The 18557-nt window shown below is 44.0% G+C and overlaps 1 long non-coding RNA gene and 1 pseudogene across 1 annotated transcript; both read right to left on the reverse strand.

Annotated features, from left to right (window-relative positions):
• Window positions 1-3178: 3178 nt before the first annotated feature.
• LOC143414171 (neuroligin-2-like) lies at window positions 3179-8131 on the reverse strand (annotated as a pseudogene).
• Window positions 8132-12303: 4172 nt separating this feature from the next.
• LOC143416861 (uncharacterized) lies at window positions 12304-17171 on the reverse strand. The gene is made up of 2 exons (XR_013097111.1): window positions 16591-17171; window positions 12304-13515 (listed from the first exon to the last, which is right to left on the reverse strand). It is a non-coding gene; the product is annotated as an uncharacterized LOC143416861 (long non-coding RNA).
• Between the last annotated feature and the right edge of the window lie 1386 nt (window positions 17172-18557).

Consider the following 18557-nt stretch of genomic DNA (forward strand, 5'->3'; position numbering starts at 1 on the left):
TACAGGTCAGCTGTTGCACACAGAGGTCCTGGATTTACACTGTGCCCTGGTTCCTGTGTTTCTGTATGTAGTTTAGTCTAAAGTGGATCCTCCTCATGTACAGACTGAATTATCTGTTCAACAATCAGCATTTCTGATTCATGGATTTCATTTGTTTTTGCTAGTTTTGACTGAGATTTCAACATATCTGTGGTGGCATCTGTTCAGTGTTATGGAAGTTTTACAGCACTAATCTCACTTCACTCTGTAACATAACAGTGAACAATATTACTATTAGAAAGATTATTAGAGAAGCCACAATCAGATGATCCCCTATGAGGTGTCCTTGGTTATAGTGTGAAGTCATCTGAGGGGAGAGAGAAAAAAGAAACACTTCAGTGTTAATGAAAAAGTCATCAGTCTTCTTATGGGAAGAGACCTCCACCAGACCAAGACAGGTAACCATCCAACACGTTCTCATCCCAAAACCTAACATACCGATGCCATGTGACAAACCGATGCCATGTGACAAACCGATGCCATGTGACAAACCGATGCCATGTGACAAATCGATGCCATGTGACAAACCGATGCCATGTGACAAATCGATGCCATGTGACAAACCGATGCCATGTGACAAATCGATACCTTTCGGTCTCCCTCTCTCTCTTGTGCTCCTGCTCCTGCCAAAAGCAAAGCAAAGCATCCACCCTTTTCTTACCGGCGTCGTGAATTGTTTGTCAACATCTACTCATCCTAACGTTGGTCCAGTCTTTGTCTCAGTGTCAAGTCAGTCAACACTTTAGTCCACATGGTCAGTCCAGTCACAGTCCAGTCACACACATCATGCACACACATTCACACTAGATCTTGCTGATAGTGGAGCCTCACGCACAAAGCATCAGAGTCTCCACCCTCATCAATATGAGCTCATTTATTTGTTCTTTCTTTTGTTTTTAGAAAAAGAGTTCTTTATGATCTTGGACTGGATTGACTCGCTGCAATCCTTTAGACAGGAACTGGCAGGTTCCCACAGGTGACCTTTTCCTCAGCCCATTGTAATCTGGAAAAGCTCACCTTATATTTGCTCTCACAACAATGTTTTACAGCGCTGTTAATTCAATCTTGCAGGCCTGCTTAGAACAAAGAAGGAGGAAAAGAGAGCTGATTATTAGCTCATCAGAGCACAAAACATCATCACCAAAGGGGGCGACACCTGACAGTTTTCTCTAAGTGCACTGTTACAGAAATAATGAGCCGCTCCTCGACATGTCCATGTTTAGTAAAACTCCCTCTATTGAAATAAGAAAACAAGCCAAAGCTAACTGACAGAATGAACCCATCACTAAAACAACAACCCCAAAAATCTTCATCACAGAAAACTTTTGCTTACTAATCCAACAATATGTTGTGGGAATTAGAACTTTCCGGGTCATAAAGCTTTTGCCCGACTCTTGGCTTAACTAATACTGACATAGTCTGAAATCAGACTTAAAGTCACTCCCTCTGTTCATTTAGGATAAATGTATCTATATCTGATTTAGGCTAAGTGCCTTTTGTTTAGATGAACTGCTGGACTTCCAGACCAGCAGGTTTAGGGAAGTCTTTATGGGGTCACACTCTGACCCCCCCCCCCCCCCCCCCCACCACCACACACACACACACACACACACGCACGCACGCACGCACAGGCAACGTACTCTTTGTTTGTATGTAGACGTCATATGTTAATGAACGTCATATGTATATTCATGTAACCTCAATAAAAGAGCAGTGTTACGGGGGAGCGGACGAGAGCAACTGGGGTGAAGCGAAGGAACGGCGTTTGTCCGGTTCTCTCCCGTGCACGGGAAACATGAAGAACTTTGCCTACTCGTGTCTTGCTTTGCTATGTAATTAAATTGTCCTTAACGTTCCAACGAATAGGTTTATGCTACAAACCTATCACTGAGGTTAACTACACAACCCCTCGCCACCTCCTTATACACAGGAGTGAGTACAAAAGGGTTCGTACGGACGCATCAGCCGGCCGTCCTTCTGCTCGACACTGTTAGCTGAAAGATGATCGGATCATCCTCTGTCCTGTATTTAAGGCTGAGAGTCTTTGTCCAGTCTCTTTTCCACAGCTACTGTCCACAGCACTGATCCACCTGCAGCACAGCCCCACTCAGTTGTTTTATGATTTACATTGTGCACGTTTCCCTTCCACTGAGCTTACAAAACCTCTGACAGGAGAAGTCAGGCATGTGTTTCCCCCACCTCCCCTTTTAGGCAGTAATAAAATAGAAAACAAACAATCAAACAGGCTAAAGCTAGAGCACAAGCAAAGACAGCACCGGTGACTAAGTTCTCCCATACTGGACGTACGCTACCACGTGGGCTCAAACAGCAGCACATCAGCTCAGTTTACATACTGTTGACATCTTCATCAGAGGGTCAGCAGGGAGCGCTGCTGAGCTGCAGTGGTCTCCATCAGAGTGACGGAGCAGGAATCACAAACAGCACAAACCCACCGTGTTGTTTCTACCCTGTTCAGGAGATCTGAGCCCCCATCCCTTTTTTTCATGTTGCAGCTCTGCACTGCAGGCCCTGAACGCCTCCCGGTTACCCTCAGTGTGCTTAGAGTTTAATTTACAACCGACGAGCTCACAGATCATCTGCAGGCAGGTGAACGAACCCTTAATGTGAGGATAATAGCAGAGCTGAGCTGAGGTCAGAAATAGTCAGGAACGGTGTCGACACAGTGAAGTCAGCTGTTTGGGAATTTGTCTGATTATCAGTTTGGGGGGGGTCGGTGTTAAATAACAAAGGCGGTGTAGGATGGAGAGAGGAGGAGGGAGGGAGCAGTGATGATATGAAGTCAGAATACACATGTGGCAGACATAAGGGGGTCAGACAGGAGCAGCATCAGTCTCTGCTCTGTTTTGTTAATAACGTAGAAAAATAGTTTTGTACAATCAAGCTACATCGACGGACGCTTTACCTCACGTACCCTAAAATGAAAAAGTAGTGACAGTAAGATGGAGGCTGCACATGACACCATGACTGAGTTCACAGCTGTTGCTTTGATTCTAACGTTTAAGACTTTTGGCATCGACTCCGTTTTAATAAATGAGTGCTGGGAGGCGTCGTTTGACTTCAGGAGCTCCTGCGATGCTCCTGCGATGCTCCTGCGATGCTCCTGCGATGCTCCTGCGATGCTCCTGCGATGCTCTTACTCTGCGGGAGAAAACCAAAAACCAAAAGTAGCAAACATGGAGCGATATGACTCGTTTAGATTTTGGGAAACGTGCATCGACAGGTACAGTGTCCTTTTCCCCGCGTCTTTAAAAATAATTCATGCATAGATCCCCCACTGAGAAAACCCTTTTATATACTTTCTCCTTTGTACACATTTTATATAGAACTATATATAATATCATTTCTCTATATCTATATTTTCAGAAAAATTCTTTCCACACAATAAAAAACAACAATTAAACAAATGCTTCAAACAAAACAACAAAAAGAGAGAAGATGGAAGAAAGAAAATCACGACTGAGGCCAGTTTGGCACTTTGTCATGAGAACATGACAGAACTCTGTTAGTTGACGGTAAATAGCGAAACTCTATTTTTCTTTGGTTTTTCTTCTCCCTCGATGAGAAATGAAACACAGCAGTACTTACTTGGCACCTAAAAATGCTGGTCGAATGAAAGATATCAGTGTTTTCATAGTTATATGTTTAGTGTACGCCTCCCCCTCCAGACTGCTCAGCAGATCGGGAATTTTTAGAGAAGAGCAGGAGGGAGGCGTGTCAAATGAGAGGAAGAGAGCAGTAATAAAACACGGATGTAGAAAAGAGAAGCATAATGTGCACATAACACACAGGAGATGGAAAAAGAGATGACGCCAACGTAAAAAAGAGAAAACAGCGAGGAGCGAGAGAGCATTCGTCCCTTTGACAAATGTTGGAGGTCTTGAGCCTGGAAACAGCAGACCGTCTTTGAAAACAGTATCTTTGAAAGATCTGAGTCACCCACCCCAAACTGCTCATCTGCTGCTGGACACTTCAGTTGCACCTCCACATGCCACCAGTGGAGGGAGCTGCCAAGTTTCACAGCACATGACGCAGCAGGTGTAGTTGCTTTTGGAGAAAGAAGAGAATAAGAGGACAGAACGAAGGCCCACGTCTAGAGGCCTCCCTTCCAGAGCGGTAGCAGAGCCAGTGTTCCTGGTCCCTAGGTGGCGCTGTGTCGGGCCTGTCCCTACTATACCCTGGTGGTGGAGTGGGGGTGGGGCAGGGTGTTGTTGTGGCCGGTGGAGGGGAATGTGTTGAAGGCGTGAAGAGGCTGCATGCTGGTGATGGTGCTGGGGATCACGGTGATGGTGTATGGCGTCATCAGCGGCACGTTGTCGGGGGCGCGGCGCAGCGCCAGGGTGTAGTCGGGAGGGCAGGCGGGCCGCAGGATGTCGTGGGGTCGCAGGGGCTCCATGTCGTGGTGAGCGTCGTGCTCCCAGTCCTTCATCTGCAGGGACATGATCTCCTCCTCCTGGCTGTGAGCCAGGTCGTTGGCGGGGCCGCCCCGCTGAGGGGACAGCCGGTGCCGGCGCATCTCGTGCCGCTTGTCACGCTTGTAGTAAAGGGCGGCGAAGGCCAGGATGTTGAGGAAGAAGAGCGACGCTCCAACTGCAACTGTCACGCTCAGTTCGGTGGAGTAGTCGCGGGTGTGTCTGGGAAAGAGGTCCTGGGGCGGGCGCTCTGAGCCCTCGGGCTCAGGATCTGATGGGAAGGTAGGGTAAGGATGACGAGTGGTTCGAGGAACGTTGTTTCTGGGCCTCATGGTGCCGGGGTCACGGCCTGCGGGGGAGCGCGTAGTGGTGGGAAAGAGCACGTCGTGCAGGCTGTGAAGATGAGGGACTAATTCCAGCCAAAAGGCCACTTTGTTAGCTCTGTAGTTGTCTCTGACACGAGGTTTCAAACCGATGTGAAGGTACTGCTTGTCCTTCCAGTTGAACTTGGTCCAGATGACCTCCTCGAAGCGGTTGGGCTTGGTATGAATGAACTCGGTGTCCTGAGGGACGGGCAGGTTGGGGTCCCTGGTGGAGCATAAAGGTTAAACGTTTCAGTTCAAAGTTATATTCAGTCTCCATTATAAGTAACATGTGGCATCAATACACTGAATACAGACAGGAGGCCCATTCTCTGTGCAACCTTTAAACTATCTAAGACCAACCGGCTGCGCTGGGATCTGGATGCTTTTGGTGAACCAGTATGTTCAATTCTTCAAAGCCACACGGGAATTAAACTAGTAACCTAGATTCAAGTATTCAACATGACTAGAAGGCTGTCAGAGAACATACAGTAACGTGTACAGTTTACACTACTGTGACATGAGGCCTACCCAGTCTTTGCGAAGTTAGTCCAGTAAGTCATGACCACAGCGCTCAGCATCACATCGTTCTTGGAGAAGTTGCACGGGAGCAGGTCCGTGGCACCGATCATCGGTACGCCGAACACGTAAGGTATCTCGTCTCCGTGCGCGGCGTCGGCACTCGGGCCGCGTCTCGGTGTGGCAGTGGTGGTAGAACGTGTAAAAGTAAACTGGGGACTGAAACTCAGCATGGAGTTTGGCAGTGGCCACAGCTGGTGCCACCCACTGGTGGTCCGTAAACAGGAAGTGAGTGAGAAATCTAAAGAGGAAAAAAAAGTCTTTCTGATAACAGAAGGAGTGACAGGCAGCAGAGAGGAAGCATGACTGCATTATCCAAACATGTCTGTACTGTGACTGTGGTCCGGCTGTGAGGGGTTCGCAGGCCGATCTGTCAGAAACACCGACACTGAGATTGGGAGCCCACTACCTGGGGGATGATAGCATTACTGCCCACAGAGCCTCAAAGGTTAAGGCGCAGACACGCCGTGATGTGGATGAGTGGCTCTCTTTAGCACGCTTGTCTTGTTTGATGCACTTCACTGGGCTCACATGTTACTGATTCCATTCTTTACTCGCATGTTTTAAACGCTTAAAGCACTTTCACAGCTTTTTATATTCTTTTGAAAATTCATGTGAACTCAAGCTGTCAGAATTGTAATGTAAGCTTTGATAATTGTCCACATTTGTCATTTTGACGATTATCCGTTTATTTTAATGAATACAGCAAACAGAAAAAAACGAACAAATCAACAAACGCGGCTCCTAATGAGACAAAACCTGATGATGCTGCAAAATGCAGTTAAGTGAGAGGAGGCTGTAAAATGGAATAACTGAAAAAGTGGCAGTGTACAGAGGTGGCGTCCTCACCCTCTGGGTAGCCGTAGAGGTTGTCAACAAAGCTGGAGATGGTGTAGTCGAACGCCGCAGCTGAGATGCCGTCGTTGTCCTCACTGTCGTCCACAAACTTCAGCCCCTCTCCCTGGTTCACTCCTATCAGGATGTCATAGTTTAGGAGCTCCCCCTGGTGGAGCAAATAAGGAAGAACATGCTGAGTGCTGGAACAGAGCCTGTGTGCATCACAAGTCTACAACAGGAAGTGCAGCTGAAGCACAGCTTTGTGAATTGGCAGCATTTCATTTCCCAGTAAACAAAATAAAGATTAGCTGTTGCCATGAAATTCCTACTATAAAATGTAAATACTGCAATATATGCAGGGTTCATACACATTTTTAGGGTCAAATTCAAGCACTTTTTAAGCACATTCAAGGTCAATTTTCAAGCTTTTCCAGCACATTACCAAAAAAGAAGCATGTTTCACTTTGCATCACCTCAGTAAGACCTTGTAAAAATTTAAACAAATCATCTGAGGTCGATTTAAATGTCTTTTGTTCCCCTTTTGTTAAAAGAGCAGCACACAAAAATACAGAAAAAGGAAACGGTTGCCTTACATGCATATAGTGTACAAACTCAAAAAACACATTCCTCTTAAAAATGTGCAAATGTGAACAAATCAACTTGTTAGAGATCTTCATCTCCACTGTAAATAAACAACAAGCCAGAAAACAAGAAAACTGCACCAAACACCACAAACACCAACAAATTAATGTCTTCTCATCAGACATTGAAGCTTCTTTCCTGTGTGACATAAAAAATAAGAGACAGATGTTTGTTTGTTTTTTTAACTAGTTAAGCACCCACGTTCAGTCATCCACCCATTCACGCACACATTCACACACTGGTGATGTAGCTACAGCCACCCTGGGGCGCCACCAGGCCCTCTGACCACCACCAGTAGGCAACGGGTGAAGTGTCTTGCCGGGTGAAGTGTCTTGCCCGAGACTGTCCAAGCCGGGGCTCGATTACAAGGCGAACTCCTAACTCTTGAGCCACGATCGCCCAGTGGGGACATGGGGACATTTCAATTTCCAGCAGGAAGCTCCCCCTTTTTGTTAAACCCTTTAGATCAGGGGTCGGCAACATGCGGCTCTTTAGTCCTTATAGTGCGGCTCCGCGTGGTTTGTGAAAATAAATTAGCTGAAGTGTATTTTATTTATGTTAGTTCTTTTTTTAACTTGTAGTTCTAAATTGGAAGATTATTGTGATTTTGCAATATACAAATAAAATTATATTTTCTTATTTTTTCATCGCTCAAAATAAGCGTCACACTCGCGGAAGCCGGTGTACCCGGCGAAACGCCGTGCATTTATCGAGCCTTTCAACCCCAGATAGGCCAATTATGGCTCTTTGGCTCTTTGGGTCTTAAAGGTTGCTGACCCCTGCTTTAGATGAACAGAGTTTTTTAATTAAATACATAATCTTTAATAAATGTTCTCTTTTATAAAAAGTAGGATAATTAAAAAAACTTTTATTATACCTCTATTGAGTAGAAAAAAAACTGTTTTCTGTCGTCTGTTATATAATATTAGGGATGTTTGTGACAATTAATTTCTTAATCGGCTGGACTAACCAATAGTCCACAACCAGGAAACACTGAAATTTTAAGTTAAGTTTGAAAACAGTTTAAAAAAAAAAACCCCATTCCAAAATGTCTTGTGACAATCTCATTGGCTTAGGGAGTGATGATGTCATAGATCTTAAGAATCTTAAGTCCTTTGATGTTTTTCCTTAAGTAGGGGTGAGAAACAGCAAGTTTTAGTTCGTTTCAGCAGCATCTGTGTTTGCAGCCTACAAAACGTTCACCACAAGCTCTTCAAAGTCATCGTATAGAAACTCCAACATGTTTCCAAGGAAAAAACAACCAATTCAAAAAGATTACGCCGCCTCTCCTTCCTGGCGTGGCCGGCCAATTTCCCCAAATGGCTCCTCATCCTTCCAAAGGGCGTTAGAGGAGAGTAGGAAGGAAAACTACCTTCTCCAGAAAAAAATGCAACAAATTGAAGAAGAGAAACTTCAACTGGAGGACAAATGTAGACGAATGGAAGCCCAAAATAAAGAGCTGGAAGAAAGACAACAGCGCCAGCCGGACATAAAAATTATTAATGAGGGCTGGGGAATCAAGTTTGCTCAGAGCCGAGAGCAGATTGTGCACCTCATTAAAGAAAACAGGCAAAAGAGTGCAGAACTAAAAGAAATGACCAACCAGCTCCAAGACAAGAAAACGATGACTGATAAGATACAACGGGATCTCCAATACATGGACCGAAAAAATCGGCTCCTCCAAAGACAGCTCCATGAAGCTGTGGAAGAAAAGAAAGAATTCCTCCAACAGAAGGAAGAGCAGGACAAAAAGCAACGAGACATGCAGCACGAACTGAAGAGCATGCAGGAAAAATACCGCATGCTGAAAGAAAGCCTGGATGAAACACTGCGCCAAAATAAAGACCTTCTTCAACAGAAAGAGCAACAGCAGAAAAGACTGAAAGAAGGAAAACGTATCGTCCAGGACTTTGAGTCTAAAAATCTAAAACTGCAAGAGTTTTGTAATCAGCTGGAGGACAAAGCAACTAAAGTGGAAGAAGAAAAGGACAAACTGGAGAAACGCTGCTCACAGATGCAGAGAAGGATCGATCAGATAGCGAGAAACAACTCCGAGCTCGTTAAGGGGATTTTGGTGGAATTCAATAACTTGAAGCGTGAACACACTCAAATGCAGGCGCAAAAACAACAAGAAGACAAAATACATGAAGACCTGCAGCTCACGCTCCAAGAAATCCAGAAAAGAAACGAGCAGTTAGAAGACAAGCACAAAGAGGTCCAACAGAGAAATGCAGACATGCACAAGGACAAGCTGATACAGGAGGCAACATCCAAACAACTCAAAGACAAGCTTGAAGAACAACAAGCAACATTGGAAGAGGTGGAACAAAGATGTGAGAAACTTGAAGAACAAAACGCAGAAACCATCGATGAGCTGAGAAATCTCATCCTGGAGAAAAAAGCGCTCGTGGAAAAGTGCATAAAAAAAAAGAAAAAATGGTTCCACTTGTTCCGGAGGAGAGACGCTACTGCTTCCTCACCTGATGTAGCCTCGTCTTGCTCCACCTCTGTTAACCCCCCCAACCAGTCCCGGCCGTTGACTGTCCCCTCCTGAGCCTGGTTCTGCCGGAGGTTCCTGCCCGTTTAAAGGCAGTTTTTCCTCCCCACTGTCGCCAACTGCTTGCTCAGAGGGGATTGTTGGGCTTTTCTCTCCTCTGCCTTGTTTCTTCATTTACTTGTTTAACTTTTTTCAACTTATCTAAATAATAAACCAATTAAATTTATCCTTTGAGTATTTTTCATCTCATCTTTACAGAATCTTTCCAAAACATTTTCAAACATTCAGATCTGTCTTTTATTTTCTTCTTGAAGCCTCATAAATGGTGAACTAAAAACCCGGAATATGGTTTGAAACATAGTTTCAGCTGAAACTGGCATAACATGCTGTGTGTGTGTGTGTGTGTGTGTGTGTGTGTGTGTGTGTGTGTGTGTGTGTGTGTGTGTTACCTCCTGCTGACCAAAGGGTCATAAACCCAGGAAGTTTACATCAAAAGAAACAGATCTTTCAGATAGGATGTATCTACAATAAAACCTCCCCCAGCACAGAGTGGCTGGAAAGGTGGTCAGGATCAAAGGGATGGCTTTGATCCTACTGCTTAAACTAAGACTGTACAAATTTAAGAAACACAATGGCAACATTCAACAATTAGACTTAACATTTCCCTCCTTTTTGTCATTGTTCTTAAATTTCAACTTATGCACCCTTTGTTTGGACAGTGTCAGTATAGATTTCATTCATACACAGTAAACTACATCCTATACATAAGCAAATCAGTATCAACAGTCCAAAAACAGGAATAAATTTTTTCAAAAGAAGATGCCACCAAGGACCAGACGGTAACCAAGCTATCCAGCCTTGTGGCGGATCTACTCCTGTCGTGCAATTCATTATGTATTTCTTCAAGTAAACAACTGAATGTCAAAGGTCAAACAAGAAGAATCATCATTCTCAAAAATCATATGTCACTACAATCCAACTGTATACAGACATAGGTATTTAAACGCATCAGTTGACTTTATTGTTTGTCCATATGGCTCTCAGCTAACTTCAAAGCTGCAGCCTGGTCAACACCCTTCTTTATGACTCCTATCAACCCCCCAAATCTTTTCACTGTAGGCATCCTGTGGGGGTTAGAGTCAACTGGTGAATTATCTGCATTTACAACTCTTCTCCTGTCCTGTTGTCACCACAGAAAAAGCTTTGTAAAGGAAATTGGATCAAGCTGTTTTGAACTTCTTGGCTCGAAACCTCAAGTGTTCATGATGTAATGTAGACAAAAGGCTTCTCTGTTTACATCCTTCTTGCAGAAAACAAAAAGAATAGGTGATGTTGCCATGTTCCATGGTTGATCTCCAACTTGGGCTAATCCATTGTCCTTCATACACATAGGCAATTGGCCTGTTTCCAGTTCGTTTAGCTGTTCAATGTCCTGCAGCAAGTCATATTCTTTGAGTCAGACGAGCAGGTCTGTCTCACCAGAGCAGTTCACCTTCCCAGCTACTGGTGAATCAACCTTCCATTCAGGTTCAGAGCAGTTGAAAAGTTGGCAGTGTTCCCGGATGTGTTGCTAAAGCAACCAGACAAACTGCCTCGCTCTCAGTGATGCTATAGGGCCACAGTCCAGAAGAATGTGTAGCCAGTGGCATCACAAGCATAACCATTGGTCTCATTCTTTATGTGAGCGGTTGTGTTCTTAAACTGCCACCAGTAGTTGTTGAAAACCCATGCTGGTACTGGGTGTGGTTTGCTCTGTTCCAGTGCGCTCCCTGTCATCCCACTCAGGGTCCACAGGCACAAGAAGATGCACAGCACATTCCCAGCCATTCTGATGAGTACCTGTGGCTCAGTTGGTTTCTTCACCGGATTGAGACGAGGGGCCCTGGAGGCTTTCCCCACCCCCCTTTGTTCCCGGTCTTCCTGCCACTTACTCCGAGCTGGCCTGGATGTGTGTCACCTTCTTGCAGTGCGCTTGATATATCCAAGTGTTCCTTCCAGCAATCTTCACTGCTGTGGTCGTCGTCAGCAGCATCCGATATGGACCTTCCCACCATGGACTGGACCAGCACTTCCTCTCCATGGCCTTATCAACATCCAATCTCCAGACTTCAGACTCTGCTCCTGCGGAGAAACAGAATCATCTGGCAGATCATTTGTTCTCATGACTACTTTACTTTTAAACATTTTCAAGCATCTAATCTGCTAATACGCTCTCTCTTCTGCTTTTCTATCATCACTACAGAAGACTGGAACTCTAAATGCTCTAACATGTGTAATCTCAAAGAGTCAGACCATTCTCTGTTGGAGTAATCCTCGTGTACTTATTCTATACAGTCTAACCATGTCCTGCCTGTCTTCCTAAATCTTAACTTTACTATTCCATTAGTTCTCTCTGCCTGCAAAAGTTTTTTTTTTTTTAAAAAGTATTTAATAATCCTAGAATGAGTATAACGACTGCTCATTTCCCTCCTGTTTGAGACATGGCAAAGCCAATGGCTCAAAATAGCAGCAGTCTTATACAAATTATCAGGCAGTACTGGTTTATCACACAGATAAAAAATCATCCTGCAAGCTTGCTCCCTCTGTAAGTCACAACTGTTTTCCTGCTGTAGGTGAGTGGGCCTGCATGTCTGCTGATGCTGTACTGATAAAAGGTTAACACCATGTTTAACTACAGCTGCTTCTTTTGTGATCTTATCTGCAAAAACTTTCCCTAATGCAACTGGATCTTTCCCTCACATGTGTGCTGCACATTTACAAACGGCAATTCTACTGGTTAATAACACTGCCTCCAGCAGATTTTGCAAGAGTTTGGTGTGTTCTGCAGGTTTCCCTGTAGAGGTTGTCACACCTCGTCTCACTCACTGCACTACAAAGAAATGTACAGTAGCAAATGTATACTGCCTATCAGTGTATATTGTCTCTCTACAGCTTTACACACTTCCGTTAAAGCTAGCATCTCTGCTGCTCAAGCAAATATGAAACATGCTAGTTGTCCTACATAGATAACTCTCTCTCACTGTCTGCTACAGTAAAACGTGTTCTAGTCTGTCCCTCTGCTGTTGTAAAACTCAAACCATCAGCAAACCAAACCTTTCCCTCAACGAGTGGCACATCTATTAAGTCATCCCTCAGCTTACACTTCTTCTCCTCGCGCTCTCTACACTCATGAGAAGTGCCCTCCTCCGTTGGCAAAAAGGGTTGGACAGATTCAGAATTGTGCACCACTTTATGGTAATATGTGTGGTTGTGAGAGTAACATTAAAGACAAGTGTCTTGTAGGTGTCAGAAATGTAAGTTTAGTCTGCAGTAGTAGACATCTACCTCGTGTGGAACTAACAATGTCAAAAGGTGAAATAAACTATTGAAACATTGTACAGCTTAAACTGCTGCACATACTGATCTCACGCATGGAGGTAAAGCACGAGCAACTAGAGCTAATCTTTTAGGATAGTAAGTTACTGGCTTCACTTGTGGAAAAAGTGCTGTTAGTTATTTTACAGTCACCTGGCATTTGTGCTGTTCACAGAACCACAAGTCCATCGCTGGACCTCCTCTGCGCTGTCACTTTCTGGAGCTTGGCACGCTCCCTCAGGTTCCATTTTCCAACGCTGCTGAAGATTTAACCCTAGAACACTATCGCTATAAATAGTAACACGATCACTAATGCCGGGTGATTTTTACCCGATATAATATAACCAATGAAAAGTAATCAAATATATCAAAATATGACAACACATGACAAATTAGAGTGGTCTTCTTTTACTTTCAACTGTGCCATGTCTAACAAAATGAAAAATAAAACTCCTAAAACAAAATAATGACTCTGGAAAGCTGGTCTTTGGTCCACCCATTCCTGGGACATTTGAGACTTCCCTGGTGATGGCACAGGCTCCTCGACACGCAAACAGCTTAGTTGTCTTCCTTAACGTCAACGTCGAAACTCTTTCATCTTATTTAAGATTTGCTGTGCAAAGTCTCCTCGTGACGATCCTTTGGAAGACCAGTAACACAGCTCTCTGTGCTGAAGGTGATCTCCGATCCTCCTGAAAACTCTCTCCTGGCCTCAGCTTCCATCTTGTGGACGATCCTCTCAGTCACTCCTTCTCGTCATGGCACCTCACGATATCTACAAATTAAAAAATGACACTCCTCTCGCCACACGGCTTTCGCCATGTGTCAACTCCCCAATGAGACATGTACAAGAGTGTTGCACAGTCTCCCTAAAACAATCTCCAAGGTTTGTCCCTTGGAGCAGCTTCACTCCAAGCTGTAACCCTGTGTAAAAACATTAGTCAGTATTGAAATGTTCAGCTTGTTTAGCTCCCAGCTCCTGTATCCTAGAAGACAAAGTCTTAAAATTAAAACAACTTCACATTTGCAACCAACTATAGATCATAAGAGTAATAAAGTATTCAGCATCACAGAGACAAGTATCATTGCAGGTTTATTCTAAACTCATTAAACTCCTACTTTTCCCCATAATTTGTTCCAAATTATTTAACATCTCACCGTCATTCCACATTGTAATCAGTGACGTCCCTTAAGTTTGTTACTCACCATGAGCCCAACAGTGTGGTCAGATAATGGGCCCCGATGTAACTATTCTGTAACCACTGCACATCTGTTCAATTGTCACTCGTCTGTCTGTGCTGAATCCTTTACAAGTACTCTTAAAGAAAAACAACATTAGCCAAACACAAGGTTCATCCCGGTTGTCAGGTGTCGGCCATCCAGATTCCAGAGGAGCTGTGAAAAGTCACAAAGTTAACACTCGCTGTGGAAAAAGTAACAATGGTCTCATCACAGTATGTCTCACACTGCATTCATTTCTTCCCTGTAACATTCTCTCAAAAACACAGTGTAATTTCATCATCAACATATAGCCTGTAACTACAGTTCTCTTCATACAAAATCTCAGTAATCCTGTGGTAGAGAAACATCATTAAGTTGTGTCCTGCTGTAAACCACATGATCAAATCACATGATTAACCATCTGCTGTAAAGAGAAATGTAAATGTTAGCGCTGCGCAGGTGTGTACACACTTTCTCACAGTAATCTCTGTGAGCAACACAAGGTAGTGAATGACACACACATGGTAAATTCACAGACATAGAATTTAAACTAAAAAGGTTAAATTTTCAGAGTTCACATAGTCATGTGACCCAAGTTTCCTCCTGTGGTCTCCTTCTGCTCCTGCAACAGAGACACACACAGAGACACATCCACACCTTTGTCAGGTGGGGGTTGACTTCACACAATGGTGTTAAGTCAGTCAGTCTTGTCAGCTTTTGTCAGTCAGTCAGTTTCCCATTTATTTTAAAACTCTTACTCATTCACTCAGTGATTCCTTCTTTTGCTAATTGTGGAAATTATCGTCGCATCCGTTTCCACGCTCAGCAAAACAACGTCATTTCAAAAAGAAAAATAATTTAGACTGGATTTTCTCGCTGAATCCTTTTGGACAGGAACTTGTCTCAAATAAGTGGATTTCTCCTGAGCCCATTTTAATTTTGGAGAAGCTCACTTTGCAACAGTTTTCTCGACGACGCTTCGATTCTGATCGTGCTCAAACAGAGATCATCAAACAAAACTTTCAGTGCACCATGAAAGTAACAAAATAAAAGAAAGAAAATAAAGGAAATCAAAGGAAAGAAAGGCCTTGTTTAAGTCATGACACGTGTTCTTCATGCCAGGGGGATAAATCGTAACAACCCAATTGGCAGGCTCAACTTAAATAACAAAAGACAAATCAAACAGCCAGTTTAATCTCAAACATTCATCCAATCAGCCATACACACAACATACAGCATAACCCTGTTGTCTTAGCACATAATAAGTTTTAGTTCTCATGTAACTAAATGTGTGCCATGGTAAAACTTCTTCACACACCAGAAACTCACAATCAGCTCACTCAGCTCACTCATTTAAGACCTCTCATCTATGATGCAACCATCTGTCCTCCTATAATATTCAGTCCACTAGTCTATGTATCACTTTCATCTTACTAGTGACTTGGACAAGATGACAAACAGAATCTCATGCTTAAGATGCTGTCTGGTCTTCATGAGTATCATTTATGTGTAAATGCATGTAGGGTTAGTATAGTTAATGCATTTTCAGTATGTTTTTGTGTTCTTCTCTCATCACACTTTCATTATTCTCATCACTGCTTAAAACAACACACATCTCTCTCTGTTTTTTTTTCTTTAACTGTACTTTTCTCCAAAACAGAAAGTAGCATTACAGCTGTTTCAGACTGAGAAACACCAAACACTCTTCGTGCTATCATTCATCCACACAACTATTTTATTTCTTTTTGTCCACTGGGCAGGTGACCTGCAGAATCACGTCTGCCCCAGCTGGATACCTTTCACACACACCATGACGTCAGACACACTCACGGACTGGATCAGGAGAAAAACTTTCTTCATCTTCACACTCTGGGACAGAAACACCATATGTTTTTTTTGTTTGTTTGTTTGTTTTGTGTCAGGGATGGATATGTAGTTGTAACGTTTGTGTTCACTAACTTTACTTTCTGTTTCCTACCCTGCCCAATCTGTCTTGGACTCAATGCTTCTCCCAATGTCTCTCCATACTCAGCCTCTGCTCTCTCACGCTCTTCTCTGGCTCTACTTTCTGCTAACATTCTTGCTTCTCTCCTCTTCTGAACCTGCTCCAGCCACAACTTAGCAATTGCTAACTGCAATTCCTTCCTCTGCTTCGCTTTACCTGTTTTACCAGCTACACTTACAGCTATTCTTTCTACCAGCATTTTACACTGAACTTCCACTAATGTCCCTTCAAATCCACATTTCTTACGCCAACAACCTACATACTGCGTACTGCCTGGTAAAAATTTCTCCATAAATTTTAAATCTCCTTCTAAGGCAGACTTACACATTTTATTCTCCATTAACAATCAGCCACACTCACGCAGACCACGTCTGGCCCGCACACACACACAACATAGGCCTATCGCTTGCGTCTGCACGCACAGCTAGCGCTCTCTGTTGAAAACTCTCTAACGCCCCAAATGGCGGAGATTCCGGACTCCTTCACGGCGGAGACGTCGAACCTAGGTTATCTCCACGCCCCAAATGGCGGAGAAGCCTGCGTCTCTCTCACGCGGCTAGCGCGCTCCCGGACTCACGTTTAACGCACAGCCCGTAGCCGCTCTCTAAGGCCTTCTGTACTCACTGTTTGTTTACGTTCATGGGAAGAGCCTCTGGATCCCGTCAATCGTCATCCATCCCGAGGGGAGGTCAGGAGCAAACTTCCCGGCCTGGTGGCAAGCCAAAAACACCAGGGCTTTACGTCAATCATCCCAGACGTTGCGGTGGCGTCCTCTCCCTCTCCTCGGTGGATGCAATGTGTTAGGCTCCGGCTCCGAAGGACCAAATAAATGTTGGGTCTGTGTTTCCACAAACCCCGCTAATTCTAGAGACTTATTCATCATGAAGAAAACAAGACAGTCGATCGATCCATTACTTGCGCAAGGGAGGCCTCGTCTGTGTCCAGCACGACAATGACCCCAATGGTGGCCTCCTCTCGCTGCCTTTTATTGACAATCTTCAAACAATAGTTTACAAAGCACCTCCCCTTGCAACCCCCCTTTGGTTACATAGACAAGGCACTGTATGTAAGTGTGTGTGTGTGTGTGTGTGTGTGTGTGTGTGTGTGTTACCTCCTGCTGACCAAAGGGTCGTAAACCCAGGAAGTTTACATCAAAAGAAACAGATCTTTCAGATAGGATGTATCTACAATAAAACCTCCCCCAGCACAGAGTGGCTGGAGAGGTGGCCAGGATCAAAGGAATGGCTTTGATCCTACTGCTTGAACTAAGACTGTACTAAAACACAATGGCAACATTCAACAATTAGACTTAACAGTAACACCACCACTTTACTCTGTTCTACCTGTCACATCATTTTATCAGGAAACAAATATGCTCATGTTTTTACTATGTTTGTCTTGAAGATGTAAGAAGATCACATGGTGCTTTTTATTATTGTGTTGGTTTGTTTGCTGTCTCTTGGATGGAGCCCAGCTGTGCGTGGCCCCTGGGCCTGTGGTCAGAGTGTGTGCTGGATAATCCGGCCCAGGATGAGGCCAAACTGACATGGGATGAAATGTCTGTCACATAATTGAGCTTTGTGAGAAATGTACGACTTTAATGTGAAACATTCAGAGTTTTTTCTCTTGTTGTGTTTGTTTGAAGCTGCTTCCTGTTGGCTTCAGCTGTTTGGAGTTTCCATTTTCTAAACTTCTACATTCTGAACCTTCTTCAGCTCTGAACAGATGATGAAACACTGAATGATTTCAAGCTCACACTTTGTCTAATAAACTTACATCTTTCATTCTTTATACAGATTGTGGGGCTGTGGTTTGTCAAAGATCAGCTGTGATTATCTGGCAGCAGCACTGAAGTCCAACCCCTCCCATCTGAGACAGCTGGAGCTGAGCTCCAACGACAACCTGCAGGATTCAGGAGTGAAGCATCTGTGTGGTTTCCTGGAGAGTCCAGGATGTGGACTTGAAACTCTGAGGTCAGTCAGCATGTTTTAGTTGTGCTGAGATGAATATGATGTGAAAGTTGTGCTGACACTAAACTGCAGACATCAGGCTGATATTATACTGATCCACACTGAGGATCTTCATGGTAAAGTCTGTTTTCTTCTTCTCTGGTTTAGTCCATTGACTGCAGCAGAACAATGTTCACATTTCAAACAGTGAGACTCAACGTATGGCCCGCGGCCCACACGCGGCCTGCCCACCTTTCCTGATTCAGAGAGAGGGGACCCTGATTAACTGTGTAGTGTTCTTCCTCACAGTTCTAAGTATCAGACACAACAATGAATAATCCACAGCTGACTGTCTTTAGCAGGTCAAAGGTCACGGCACACAGCAGACAGTGGGAAATATTATAATTCTGATCATTTATCAGCACATATCCATATGTATAAAAACAAAGCTGACACTGTGAGACTTGATCAGAGGTGTGATCATCACAGCAGAGGCCTTTGTGTCAAAGTCACTGAGGATCAAACAGAAACACATGAAGCAGATTTTCCTGTTCTGGCTTTTTATAGCAGATAACCTTCAAAATATTCTGCAGTCCATCAAAAACTGAAGCAAACCATGAATCAACATGTGAACATGAGCTG

The sequence above is a fragment of the Maylandia zebra genome, linkage group LG3 (assembly GCF_041146795.1).
Source record: "Maylandia zebra isolate NMK-2024a linkage group LG3, Mzebra_GT3a, whole genome shotgun sequence".
Classification (NCBI taxonomy): Eukaryota; Metazoa; Chordata; class Actinopteri; order Cichliformes; family Cichlidae; genus Maylandia; species Maylandia zebra.